The sequence below is a fragment of the Equus quagga genome, chromosome 13 (genome assembly GCF_021613505.1).
Source record: "Equus quagga isolate Etosha38 chromosome 13, UCLA_HA_Equagga_1.0, whole genome shotgun sequence".
In the NCBI taxonomy this organism is placed as follows: Eukaryota; Metazoa; Chordata; class Mammalia; order Perissodactyla; family Equidae; genus Equus; species Equus quagga.
Genome location: NC_060279.1, coordinates 7,415,594 through 7,430,300, shown reverse-complemented (window position 1 = coordinate 7,430,300; position 14,707 = coordinate 7,415,594).

Here is a 14,707-nt window from a genome sequence, read left to right as displayed (position 1 = left end):
TGGACATGACCACTGTTCATTAGCAAATTATTATATATGGATAAATAAAAAGAAGTTGAAATTACTCTTAACCCCATCATACAGCAATAACCATAACCACTGCTGACACTTTCGCATATCTTTCCAGATATTTATATATACATACATATACACACACAAACAAAAATGGAATCACACTCTAATTTGCGACTGGATTTTTCACTTTCCAGTATATCAATAACTTTATATTTATAGCAGCCTTTTTTCAGTGGCTGCATGAATTCCATTTAGTTGATGGATTAATTATCTATCTAACAAATATTCATTTCAAGGGTTAGGTACTGTATCTGGCATATCACTGTGCCCAAATGAATAAGACAGATTGTGTCCTTGATCTCATGGAATTTAGATTCTTATTATGGTCTGGTGTTCCTGGACTTGACAACTTCTGGATCCTAGCACACCGAGCTTATCTGTTCCAAGATGGCTTACCCTGCCCAGACCCATGTCTCATCTTGATCTTTCCCTTAGGTAGATGCTGGCTTGGATGAACCTAGTGGGACTTCTAAGATCTCCCTGTCTGTTGCTCTCTTTTTTGGCTTGGTACAGACCTGGATAACTTACCTTTGCTTGCAATTGCAGCTATTAGCACTAACATTAATTAGAAAGAGTAAATCAAGTGGCTACAAAGCCCTGTGCACTTTGGATATAGTCTAAAAGATGAAGGGAAAGGACTCTGTTCTTCAACCAACAAGACCAGTGAATCTAAGGACCCTGAGATGTTTCACATAAATTCATTCACCAAATATTTATTGAATACCTCCTAGGTACCAGACACACCAATGAACAAAAAAGACGAAACTCCTTGCCCTCCTGGAAGCTGCTTTCTAATGGGAGGACACAGAGAAAGAACTGATAAAACAAACTAAACAAGTATGTAGATGGTACTGAGTGCTATGGAGAAAAACAAAGCAGAGAAGTGGGCTCTGGAGTACAGGAGTGAAGGGCAGACTGACTATTTTAAATAAGGTTTTCAGGAAACCTCATTTTCCTGGAATTTCCCCAACTGAATTTGGTCATGATAAAAGGCTTTTTCTGTCTAATATATAGAACAACTCTGTGAAAAGAGTAAAAGACACAACAAAGGTGATGATCAATGACTAGGGAACAGGAGCTGAACGCATTTCTCAATTAAAAAGGAAAAAGATAAATCACCTCATTGACAATTGGGTCACAGATTTTGTAACTAGCCTGTGAAAAATTCCCCAGTTGTATCTTCACTCTCCTTTCTTTAGTTAATTATAATCTCAATAGAAGTCCTGTCAGTAATCGTTGTACCTGACAAGTCTACAGAGAAAACAAAGCATGTGTTAGCAAATTTTTTAGCTGACTGAACCCTTGGACAAATGGTATGGTTCTCCCCCAGGAGGTGACTTATCTGGAGATGTTAATGTTCTTTTATGTCAAATTGAACATGTACCTGTGTCCACAGCAGCAGCCATCAGCTTAGGAGCAGGCATCTTCTTGACACCAGCACCAGCTGAGAAGCTTGCTCTGCAGATAGCGCTGGCTGGCAAATGGTACTTAGGAGGGCTGAGTACTGATAAGCCTCCTGAGGACAATGGGAGTATCCACAAATAAACCATAAAGCACACAACAGCTTTCCGTTAATGGACCTGTAGTGTCTATGTTTTTGCTATTATAAAAATGCTGTGATGAACGCTTCTCACGGAGATCTCTTCCACACTTAGCTAATCATATTCTCAAGACAAACACCCTGAAAGAGGAATTGCTGAGGGAAAATATACGCACACTCTTAAGTCTACAGTGCTCTTTAAACTTTAATGCGTGTATGAAACTTAAAACTGCAGATGTGGATTTAATAGATATGGGGTGGGCCTCAGAGTCTATCTTTAACCAGCTTCTGGGTGATGCCAACACTGCTGGTTCTTGGACCACATCTTGAGTCACCAGTTTCTAATATGTTTTGACACGTTGTCTTTCAGGAAGCAGATACATTATAATAGTATTTTATGTTTACAAAATAGTGCTTTAAAATGTAAAAATACTTTCACATACATTCATTCATTTGATTAGTTCAGGGTTAACCAAGGCAAGGATAGGCATTATCACCCCTCCTTGTTTTACGAATGTGGAAACAAGCTTGGCTTGGCTACCAGGAAGTTCAGGAATAACAAGGATGATAATGAGCGTCTTAAAACCTTGTCACATAAAGAGCCACCGAAGAAACTTTTGATGTTTGGCCTAGAGGATATATGTTGAAGAGTACATGATAATTACCTTCAAAAAGGCTGTTACATGAGGCCGGCCCCATGGCCCAGTGGTTAAGTACATGTGCTCCGCTTGGGCGGCCTGGGGTTCATAGGTTCGGATTCTGGGTGTGGACATATGCACCACTTGTCGGGCCATGCTGTGGTGGCATCCCACACAGAAGAACTAGAATGACTTACAGCTAGGATATACAACCATGTACTGGGGCTTTGGGGAGAGAGAGAAAAAAAAAAGAGGAAGATTGGCAACAGATGTTAGCTCAGGGCCAACCCCCTCAGCAAAAAAAAAAAAAAAAAAAAAAACCTGTTATATGGAAAAGGTCATATAAGCCTATTTTGAGTAGACACAAAAATCTATCTAGGACCAAATATGTGAATGTTACAGAAAAGCTGAACTTCCCTCAACAATAAGGAAGAACTTCTGGTTAACAATGCTGCACAAATATAGAATGGACTGTTGTGGAAGGTATGAATCCCCTGTCACTGTAAGTATTCAAACAGAGGCTAGATTACCACTTTTGGCGGATAATAGAGGGATTCAGGCAGAACGTGATAGTGAAGTGTTGCCAAAGATTCTGAGGTCTGAGAGCTGAGATTCTATCTTTATCAATTGCAGTTCCGAGATAGGCACAGGGAGCTGAGAAGGCTTTAGAGTGGATTGAAAGTGTGCAGGTTATTAGGGGAATGGGAGGCTGTCGGCACCATTCAGCCATCCACGTGGTTGGGGTCCTGCGGTACCCCCCTGAACCATTCCTGGAAGAGTGCAAGCTCCCTTAATTTTGGCTACTCTCGTGAGAACAATGTATATATCAGCCTTGGTATCTCTTCCTCCTTCAATTTTAACTTTCCATTATATATTTCAACAGAAAAACTTCTTCCTAAAACCATGAGAACAGGAATCACAGAGCCAGGAGGACAAGTTCTCTCACTAAGTTCCTTTAGAGCTTAGGCAAATGACAAGCTAAACTAGTCTTATTATCCCTCGACCATGACTCACTTTTTTTCTGTTTAGATGAACTCATCTGTGTCTCCTGTGTGCTGTGTGTAGTCCCATCCCTTCTGTATTTCTGGAGCAGTTCTCTTTAAAAGTGCTTCCCAGGGAGCTTCTGGATCAAGAGGGTGAACTGAGCAAGCACGTTTACTACTCCTCCCAAAATCTCGTTGAAGTGGTAGGAAAGTTATACAAAAGGAATAAATTGATGACGGCACTGAGAAAAGGAAATGTTCTATGGACTAGATTTTTAAAAAACAGTTGTATTGAGATATAATTCATATGCTATATAATTCACCAATTTAAAGGGTACGATTCCATGGTTTTTAGTATAGTCACAGAATTGTACAACCATCATCACAACCAATTTGAGGACGTTTCATCATCCCCAAAAGAACTCCTGTACCCATTAGTAATCGCTACCCATTTCCCTCCAGCATCCCTCAGTCTCAGGCAGCTGCTAATTTACTTTCTGTCACTCTACATTTGCCGATCTGAACATTTTATATAAATGGAATTATACAATTATAATTATACAATAATTATACAATTATTCCATTCCATTTTGTGTGACTGGCTTCTTCCACTTAGCATAATGCTTTCAAGGTTCATCCATGTTGTAGCACATATTAGTACTTCATTCCTTTTTATTGCTAAATAATATTCCATTGTATGGATACCCCATTTTATTTATCCGTTCATCAGTTGATGGACATTTGGGTTGTTTTTACTTTTTGGCCATCATGAATAATGCTGCTATGTGATTGATGTGCAAATTTTTGTGTGGATGTATTTTTCATTTCTTTTGGGTAAATATCTAGGAGTGGAATTGCTAGGTCATATGGTAGCTCTATGGTTAGCATTCTGAGAAACTGCCAAACTGTTTCTAAAACAGCTATAACATTTTACATTCCTACCAGCAATTTATGAAGGTTCCAGTTTCTCCATATCCTCTCCAATATTTGTTATTATTTGTCTTTTCGGTTATAGCCATCCTAGTATATGTGAAGTGTTCTCTTATCGTGGGTTTGATTTCCATTTTCCTGAGGGCTAATGATATTGGCCATCTTTTAATGTACTTAGCAGTTGTATATTTTCTTTGGAGAAATGTCTATTCAGATCCTTTACCAATTTTGCCTTTTTATTATTGAGTTGTGAGAGTTCTTTATATATTCTAGGTGCAAATCCCTTAGTTACATGATTTGCAAATATTTTCTCCCATTCTGTGGGTTGTCTTTTAACCTTCTTGATGGTGTCCTTTGAAGCACATAAGTTTAATTTTGATAAAAGACAATTCGTCCATTTATTCTTTTTCGTTTGTCGCTTGTACTTTTGGTGTCATATCTAAGAAGACTTTGCCTATCTGTGGACCAGATTTTGATGAAATTTTTGTCAGATGGAATTTAGATGAGATCATCTTGACAAACCAGAGTAGAAGCCATGGCTCTGAACGCATGGGAGAAGGCTGGACCAGAGATGGGAGATATGTTTACTAGTGGAGGTATGAGAGGCTCCATCAGGTCAACCATTTATGTAGTGCTTATTATTTACCAAACATTACCTAAATTTTACAGGGATTAACTTGCTTGATCATTACAACAATCCTCTGAGAGAGTAAGTCTTGTTAGCTACATTTTATGAGTGAGAAAGCTGATACACAGAAGAATTAAGTAAAATGCTGAAAATCACACAACAATGAGGGCTTAGAATCTGGGCCATCTAACTCCACAGGGTGTGTTCATAATCACTGCAGCAAACTACCTCTAAGCCCTAAATTCAGAAGTGGCAGATGTGGGGCAAGGAGTATATTGTGGGACTCTAATCAAGGTAATTAATTAAATGAGAGTTTATGAAACAGCTGTGCTGGTTCTTCATGTTTTTACCCATCACCTCCCTGCATAGAGACTGGGAGCCCCAGTATTTGCTGGATTAATTCTAATTAACAGGATAAAATTCAAAGTCCTTAGAATAATATGTTCATTCTCATAGTCTACCATATCCTTGAGTTCCTAGACTTCATTGTCATGTAACTTTTTGCCTTTCCCTCTAACTTAGCCTTTTACAAAGAGTCTCACAGTTATTACTTTTGAAAAATGTAGTCTGACACTTTTGTCTGTAACTGGAATACTGTGTTTACATTTAAACTATATCTACCATTCTACCATCTATATTCTATGTGCCTCACCTGTTTTATTTTTCCTTTTCTCCTGTTGTGGTTACTTTTGAATTGATAAAATACATTTATCCTTCCTTTTCCCTTAGCTTGTTTGTTAAATTGTCATCTACTATTCTTTTAGGAGTTTCCCTAGAGATTACGATATGCATCCTTGACTTCTTAAAGTTTATATTTGTATTTTTACTACTTCCCAGCGTCAGGTCTACACAAATCTTTAAATTCATTTATTACCCTCAAACCTTTGTAGTAGTGTTGTCATGTATATTTGATTCTTCATATGTTTAACACCTCACAAGACGTTTTGTTTATTGCTTCATACAGTCAATATTCATTTAAATGTACACACATGTTTACCTCTTCCTTCCTTAGTAGTTCCATCTAGGATCATTTTCATTTGCCCAAAGAACTCCAATATTTCCTTTAGTGTGGTTCTGCTGGTGACTATCTCAGTTTCTTTCCTTTTTTTCTTGAGCATTAATTATTTTACCTTCATTTTTAAAGGACATTTTCAACAGGTATAGAATTTTGGATTGGCAGTATTCTCCCCCCAAGCACGTGGAAGATATTATTCATTTGTTTTGTGACTTCTGTTATTTCAACTGAAAAGTCAGCTGTAAGTCTTATTGTTTGTCTTTCAAAGACAGGGTATCCTTTTTATTCCCTTGTGTCTAGTCTTAAAATATTCTCTTTGTATTTGGTTTTCTTCAGTTTTACTACAAGGTGCATAAATTATCTCTCTGGGGGGCTCTGGAAGGCAGTGAGGCTGTGTTTGCCTGACTAAAAAGTCCTTTCTGAATCCCAGGCAAGTCAAATTGGGTATTTGCCAATTTCCCTTTCCGTTTGAATTTCAAATTTTGCCTCCTTAGCTGCTTTAGATTTCTAGAAATCCAAGTTTTCAGTTTCTGCTTTCTTAATGGTACACGCCCTCAAAGAAATAGTGAAGCTGAATGTCTGGCTATGCTCTCTGAGCTTTCCTTCTTTCCAGGATCTTGCTTCTGGCTGCTTTGGTAGCTCTCTGATACTTTAAATAAACATTTAAAAAAATAATGTTTTATACAGTTTTTCTAGTTGTTATCAGTGGAAAGGCTGGCCAAATACAAGCTAGCTAGTCATAGCTGGAAAATTTCAATGATATTCAGCTATTTCTAATAGTTTCCTAGGTTTCTATCTCTTATAGGTTCAGAAAAACATTATTTTGTTTTTTATGCTTTGATCTCTTCATCTTGCCAACATTTAACTATGGATGAACTTTGTGAGACAATGTCTTTTTGGCATAGCTGTTCTTTGTTGCTCAACTCTGTGTAAACCCTCACCCTGAGACGGCTTCTCCTTAAATCACTGTTGCACTGCAAAGACAGAGGTGTAACTTTATTTCTAGTATTTATAAATATATTACAAAATATTTAAGTATGTGAAAGGTATAATTTAACTCACATTCATGTCCTCACTACCCAACTGGGGCCTCTTGTACCCTCCCTGATTTTATACCTTTCCATGCTTACCAAAGGTAACCAGTCTCTTGAATTTATTATCTTTTTTGTGTATTTCTTTATACTTTTACTAATATATAGGAATCAAAACAATATACAGTATCACAAAAATGTATCATGCCATAAAATTTCTTGTGCAACCTTTTTTTTTACCCAATGGTATCTTTGTGAGATCCATGTTTTCTAAATCTAAGCAACTTTATCATTTATTTGCATCATGTGAGAATTCCTGTATACAAATATTTACAATTCATTTAGTTCTTTTCCACTGATGAAGGTTTAGATTCTTTCATTTTTTTTCTGTTACAAACAATGATGCCATAAATATTCTTGTATTTGTGTACTTGTGCACCTGTGCAAGAGTTTCTACAGCACACATGCCTCACTGTGGAATGGTTAGGTTATACAGTATGAATATTTTCAACTTTACTTGATATTGATAAATTGTTCTCTAAAATGTTTGTACTAATTAATGCTCCCTCCAACAATGAAGAATTCTCCTTGGTCCTTATTCTATCTGGTACTTGGTACTGTCAGACTTTAATCTTTTTGCTGATATAAATGATGTAAAATGATATTTCATTATGGTTTTAACTTACATTTGCTTGATTACTAGTCAATGCTATGAATTAACAAAGGCTTGGGGGTAATAGTACAATAGAGAGAGTAAGTTATAGTTGACACTGGAATTGTCTCCTCTGAAAGCCCGTGTCCCCAAATCAGATCTGAGTCCCTTGCCAGATTGACTCTCTGCTTAGCTTCTAGCAGAGTCTAACCTTAGAGCCCAGGCCTGGCTGTCTTCAAACCCAGGGAGCAAAATCACCATTGCCTATCTCATTCGCTTCTTTAGGATTATCCCATTCTCAGTAAAGTTGACAATAGGCACTTCATATTCTTCACGGAAACTCCATGCCCATAAAGAAGGGTATCTTCTGTCTCTAATGTCTGGACAAACCATAAGAATAGAACAAGAGTATAATAGACTCCCAGAACGACAGTAAAGATATTCCAAAGGTGGAGTTATGGAGTTTCAACACCATGTGGGTGACACCAACAGTTGGGATATGTTGTGCTGCCAAGGCCAATATCTTCCTATCCCACTCTTTCCTCTCGGGGAGTGACTGCCTGAATGTTCCTTTTTGCTGTATTCTCTTTTCTACTTTTGCATCCTGGAAACCAAATTGTAAATAAACACAACTCACATGCATCACTCAACGATGCTTTTAAGCATAGACCAACCGGTCTAGCTCCAGATTTATGGAAAATAAAAACAAAGCAAAAAACAATGCCAAATATTTCACTAGGTCTGAAGGATCATGGCTTTGCTGAAACACTCAACGTTTATTTCTAAACAAAATGTCTAATCCTATAAATATAGTTGAATGTATGTGAAACGATTCATGCACAAGATTATTTAATGAAGAAAATAGCAAAACATTGGAAATAAATGAAATGTTAATCAATGGGAAACTGGTTCCATAAATTACAGTGCATCCATACAATTGAATAATATGCAGCTTTTAGAAGAATGAGAAAGTTCTCTGTATGTTAATTGCCAAGATATATTATTAACTGTAAAAGCAAGGCACAGAACAGTGTACGTACTATGCTGTACTTTGTGTGAAAACAAGGAAAAATAAGAAAGTGAATTCTAATTTTCTCACATTTGCATAAATAAACTCTGAAAAATATTCAGAAAATTAATGATTTTCTGAAAAACTTCAGGAATTAATAAAAGTGGATACCTGAGGAGATCAGAGGATGGGAACTGAAAAGAAGGGGGCAAGACTTGGGCAGATAGAGGCCAAATGTGAAAGATTTTTCATTATTTACTTAAAAATTCTTTTTTTTTTTTTTTTTTAGGAAGATTAGCCCTGAGCTAACATCTGCTGGCAATCCTCCTCTTTTTGCTGGGGAAGATTGGCCCTGAGCTAACATCCGTGCCCATCTTCCTCTATTCTAATATGTGGTACGTCCGCCACAGCATGGCTTGACAAGTAGTGCGTAGGTCTGCACCCAGGATCCGAACTGGTGACCTCCTGGCCACGGAAGCAGAAAATGCAAACTTAACCGTTGCGCCACCAGGCTGGCCCCTACTTAAAAATTCTTGAACCATGAAAAAATAAAACTATGAAAACGCAACAAATACACACACAAACACAACGCTTATTGTTAGTCCATGATCAAAAAAGTGTCTGCATTTGGATTACTTCACTGAATTCTAGGCTTGCCTAAGCAAAGCGCATGAGCACTTGTCTGACATTGTCATTGCTAATACAATGCAGCAATGAACAAAGGGACAAACGGAACAGAGGGAGGATATACTCCAAAAAGTAAATGGCAGTTCACTTAGGAAAGCAGACGCCGACTGTATCTGTCAAAATGGCAGTTTTATCAGTTTCAGAATATTCTAAGTTCCAGTCATTGCAGAACACTTGTTACAAATAAACGGTAATGATTATTCATCTACCTTAGAATTCTCTGCCTCTGTGTTCATCTACCAGATTCTTACCCAACTTTGGAGTCTTCTGTCCACCAGCTAGAAATTAGAACTTACGGTTGCTACTGTTGAATTGTAAGCTGTGCAAGTTCCTTTCGCATACTGTATCTGTTTGTCTTCTCTTTTACAACCAATCACCAACCCCAGTTGTTTCTATCAATTTAGCTTGTTTCAAATTTGTCCTCTTATCTCCGTTATTCTTGCTACTATCATAGTTCAGATCTTCATCACTTTTTACTGAAAAAATCCTGACTGTCTCCTTGCTCTCAGTCTTGGCCCATCACTGCCCTCTACCTTAACTCTCCATCACCCCCCACCACCTCCAATTCGTTCTTTACTTGCAAGTGTAATTAAGAGAACTTCAGGTTAAATATGGTGAAATGAACATATGTTTTTTTCTGCTTCCTTTTGAGGCTCCACTAAAATAAGAATAAAAAATAAAAAGGCATAAACTCAAAGGATATACAGAATAAGAAGGGAGAATACATTAGAGAAGAAACATCAACACATTTTCTGAAGATGGGAAGTAAGTTGATGAGTCATCAGAAATGAGAAAGTTAACACCGAGTACTTGCAGGGGGATCCAACGTGAGAAAGGTGAATTCATATCAGTGGATGTCAGGATGGCTCAGGGATTGGAGGCCTCAGGAACTGCAAGATGTTGGTAAGGAGACACAGCAGTATTGATAGAAAATTTGTTTAAGGAACAAATATGTCTCTCTCCCATCTTGCACAACCATGAGGCTGACCTTCCTCCATTTAGGATAGATGCTGGAGGTTTGATCTTTGTAGAAATTGAACTGGTGGAGTTTTAGATTTGGAGATACAAAAAAGACCCCAAACCAAGGCACTTCACCATGAAATTTCAGAACTGCAGAGATAAAAACAAGGCCCCACAACCTTCTAGAAAAAGGAAAAGTCATGTATAAAGACAGAGAATAAAAATGACAATGAACTTTTAACAATAATACTGAAGCTAGAAGAGACAGGGGCAAGGACTTCAAAAGTCTAAGGTAATATCATTTTCAGCTTATGATTTTATATCCAACTGAACTACCAATCAAGTATGAGGCTAGAAGTAGTACACTTGAGACATATGAGAGATGACACACAGTAAACATGCACGTGTTTATTGGCTACTCAAAAGCTTCTAAGTTTCCTTGTCCCTTTCTGCCTTCCACTGCAGGTGCAATTTTTCATTTCCAGTACTGTATTCTTCATTTCTGATCGGTTCTTTTTTATATTTTCCACTTCTTTGGTCATGTTCTCACTGTGTCCATCCATTCTTCTCCCAAGATAAGTGAGCACCTTATGACTTTTTGCTTGAAGTCTTTGTCAGATCGATTTTTTACTTCTGTTTCATTTAGTTCTTTTTCTGGAGTTTTGTCCAGTTCCCTTGCTTGGAACATATTCCTTTGCCTCCTCATTTTGCCTCTTTCTCTGTGCTTATATCTATGTATTAGGTGAGTCAGCTACGTCTCCTGATCTTGGAGAAGTGGCCTTATGTATGAGATGCCTTATGAGATCCAGCAGTGTGCTTCCCTCTCATCACCAATCCAAATGTTCCAGGAGTGACCCCTGTGTAGGCTATGTGTGTCCTTCTGTTGTGGCAGCGTTGCTCTTGCTGCAGGTGACCAGGGAGGCTAGACTGTCCCCCTGGCAAGCTGGTTGTAATTCTCAGCTGTGTCTGGCTGCTATGGACCCTTCAGTATCTTTATTGGGTTTGGGGAGCACCAGCACAGTCACAGTTGGCTGCAAGGTCTAACAGCACACTCCTATTCTCATTTTTCTGTTAAGTGAGTAGGCCCCCAGCATGGCTGGTTGCTAGGTTCAGGGGCTTACAATTGCTGTAGGCCTCCAGCCTGCAAAGCTGTTGTCAGCTCTCTCAGGATTGCAGCTGAGTCCGGCTGGCCCTAGGCATGGAAATACACAATTGTTTCAGGCTTTGGAAGATGGGGCTGATCCCCTATGTGGCTGTTTGAGAAACACAGGTCTTCTGCCTCTGATAAGCTCCATGGTCTACAGGTCCACACCCACCATCAACACAGTCCTGGCCCATGAACACATCCCAATGACCTGGAGCAGACTCAGTCACCCCACTGCAGAAGCCCTCAGATGCTCCACCAATGCCCCACACTCTCTGCCTGCTCCTCACACCCACACTGCCCTGCAGAGGCAGACCCACTTTCCTGCCTGCAGAGATCCAGGCACCCAGCCTATGCAGGCTGAAATGTTGCCTGAGGGCTTGTTGTTGGGTGGGGCCAGTCCCTAGGGTGGGATGTCTGCCCTGGTTGAGCTGAATTAAATCAGTGCTCTAGTGGGTAGGGCAGACCTTGGGCTAACAGTCCAGGGGAAGAACTCCAATGGCATCTACCAGCATCTGTGTCAGCATACCTGTACTAGGTCACAATAATGGCTGCCACCAATGTCTCAGTCCCTGGAGAGGTCTCACCTCTCACCTAGATGCACCCAGAGCCTATCAAGCGAGTCTCTTTTCACCAAAGGACTTGGCACCTTTCTGTCTGGTGATTTGAGGTTGCTTTCCAAAATGAGTGAGTTTGTGCATGGGTTAGTTAAGAGCTGGGTTTTTCCCACTTACATCACATAGCTTTTCTAGGAGTATTCCCTGTTGTAGTCAATAGCCAGCAAAGCCAGATATTATGACACTTGACTCAGTTGTGCTGAGTCCAAAGGATGCTTATAGCATAATGCCCCCCTGCTTGGGTCCCCCACTTCTCCAGGGAAGGCTGTGTATCTTCGGATTGCTCCTGCCCAGCTATGAAGGTCTGCAGCTCGTGTGGTGGCTTTTTTTCTCTCCAGATAGGAATTTCTGCCTCTTCTGCCTTAGTCAGGACTGTCCCTTGTTGCAGGGATTCTTTTTATCCAGTTTTCAGTTCTCTCTCAGGGGTAATTTTTCCAAAAACAGTTGTAAGTTGGTTGTGTTTGTGGGAGGAGGTGAGTTCAGAGTCGACCTATGCTGCCATCTTGATACCCTGGAATAGCTCTCATTTTTGTTATTTTGCTGATAAATTTGTAAGAGGAATAACATGAACTTGTTTGACCAATAAACATAGAATAAAGGCTGCATGTCTGTATCATATCCAATGCTGATAACTCAGAGGACATGTCCATTTTAACTAAACCAATAATCTTAAATAAGTTTTTATTTACCAAACATAAATTTTATCATGTTAACCTGAAAGACATTTGTGTTAGTTTCTATTACTTTCAGAAATAGTTTCTGTAAGTGCTTACTTAAGCCAATTAAAAGAGCTGTTAATTTTGGCCATACTGTCTGGAGGTAGAAAAATATCTCACACTTACAACACATACCTGTAGATAAACACAAGCACACAAGTAGACACAGACACCTTACAGCTTCCATTAAATTTTTGTTATGAATCAGCTCCAATACAAAACCCACTAGTTTGTGAGAAATATTTGCATTTAAAAGAATGGCTCTCAGGTCCCAGAGAAGATGGGAGCAGAAAATCTACATCATAAAGACACACAGAAAGCAGTCAAGTTTTCTTCAAGATGGAGTTTCTGAGGCATATTGCCTAATCAGTTTCTAATGTCTTAATCTTTTGTCTCAGTATCTAGGAGCATTTTGAGAGGAACAGGGGAGGCTTTGGGATTGCCAAAGGGCAAGTGAACTTTGAACTGCTTCCTAGAGTCATATGTCTGGTCTTTCAGAGATTTGCAAGACAAAGATGGTTACTTCCAGTTCCCTAAAGAACTGCATTACAGTCTGAATGACAAAAGAAGTTGACCCACCTTTCCAGCTACATTTTTCCAATTGTTTCTTTATATCAGGGAAATTTTTAACTGAAGAGGTGAATCAAAAGATTTTTATGTTCTAAAACTTCAGGACAATATATTGCACCTTTAAAAAGCCTGCACAAAGTGTATAATAAGGTCCTTCTCTCTAAGTGTACATTTTAACCCTAGACCAATTTACCTTGGAGAGGGGAGAGCTTTTATTATCTTTTTTATTAGCACCTGATATTAGGCTCAAGTTTTTATTTCACGTGGTGTGGGCTCAAGCAAACTTATTGACTTCCCTTTAGTATGTTTAATTAACATTATCTAAAGGGCAGATTTATAAGCTATCCTATAATCAGGCAGGGGAGAGGTTCCCCAGTGAGACACATGTCTATCCCCACAATATAATCTATGATCCAATCAGGCAAAAAGAGTTGTAATCACTTTATATAAAGCCCATAAACATATCAATTTTCTTACAAAATTTTATCCGAATTCCATCAACTATTATACCTCTGATCATGGTTTTCAATAGGACTTTATGAATAGATCTTGGTCTTATAATTTTGGATAGGAGAAGTATTCCCAACCAGATATAACATCCATTTTCAAAACACATTCAGGAAAAGTTGGTATAACCTCTTTACATAAAATTAGCTCAAACATTCCAACCTTTATAACCTTATCAATACTTATACGTTTACATTTTCTCAATTTATTGTAGTCTGAGTCAGGGTCTCAAGGCTAGTCATTATTATTATTGTTTTTGTGAGGAAGATTTTCCCTGAGCTAACATCCCTTGCCAATCTTGCTCATTTTTTTTTCTTTTTTGCTTGGGGAAGATTAGCTCTGAGCTAACATCTGTGCCAGTCTTCCTCTACTTTGTATGTGGTGTTGACGAAAATAAGCCATAACCAATCTATAAATGAAAATTTAGGAGAGTTTATTCTGAGCTAAAATCTGAAGACCATGGCCCAGGGCCTTTCTTCCTGAAGGAAGAAAGGGCACCAAAGAAGTGAGGTATACAGAGTGGTTATGTACCCCCAAAGAGGGTGTTTCACACACGATTGAAATCTCCCTCCCGCAATAGTCAGGAGACTGCTCTGTCAGCACAGCGCTTGATGGACACAGCAGGTAGTGGGTCTGCTATCTCGGAGGGCATAGCAGGAGGCAAGTCTATTGTCTCGAGCTGGGTGGTCACAGGTGAGCACAGCAATCAGTTTCTAGCCTAAGGAAAGATGCTTAATCCTTAAGGAAATGCCAACATTGGGAGGGGGAGGGAAGTTGCAGCTTTATCTCAAGGGCCTTTGTTCTTTCCATAGGGAATATCTAAAGCAGATATACAATGCATGCTCAACGGCCACGGTCAGGCCCTTTTGGAAAGACAAGGTCAGGCTGAATTAGGTTTATACCAAATGCCTTCCTCATATACTCCAATATATCCTATTACTTGCCATTTTTATTTGTCAGTGGGATGCCTCCACAGCGTGGCTGATGAGTGGAGTAGGTGTGCAC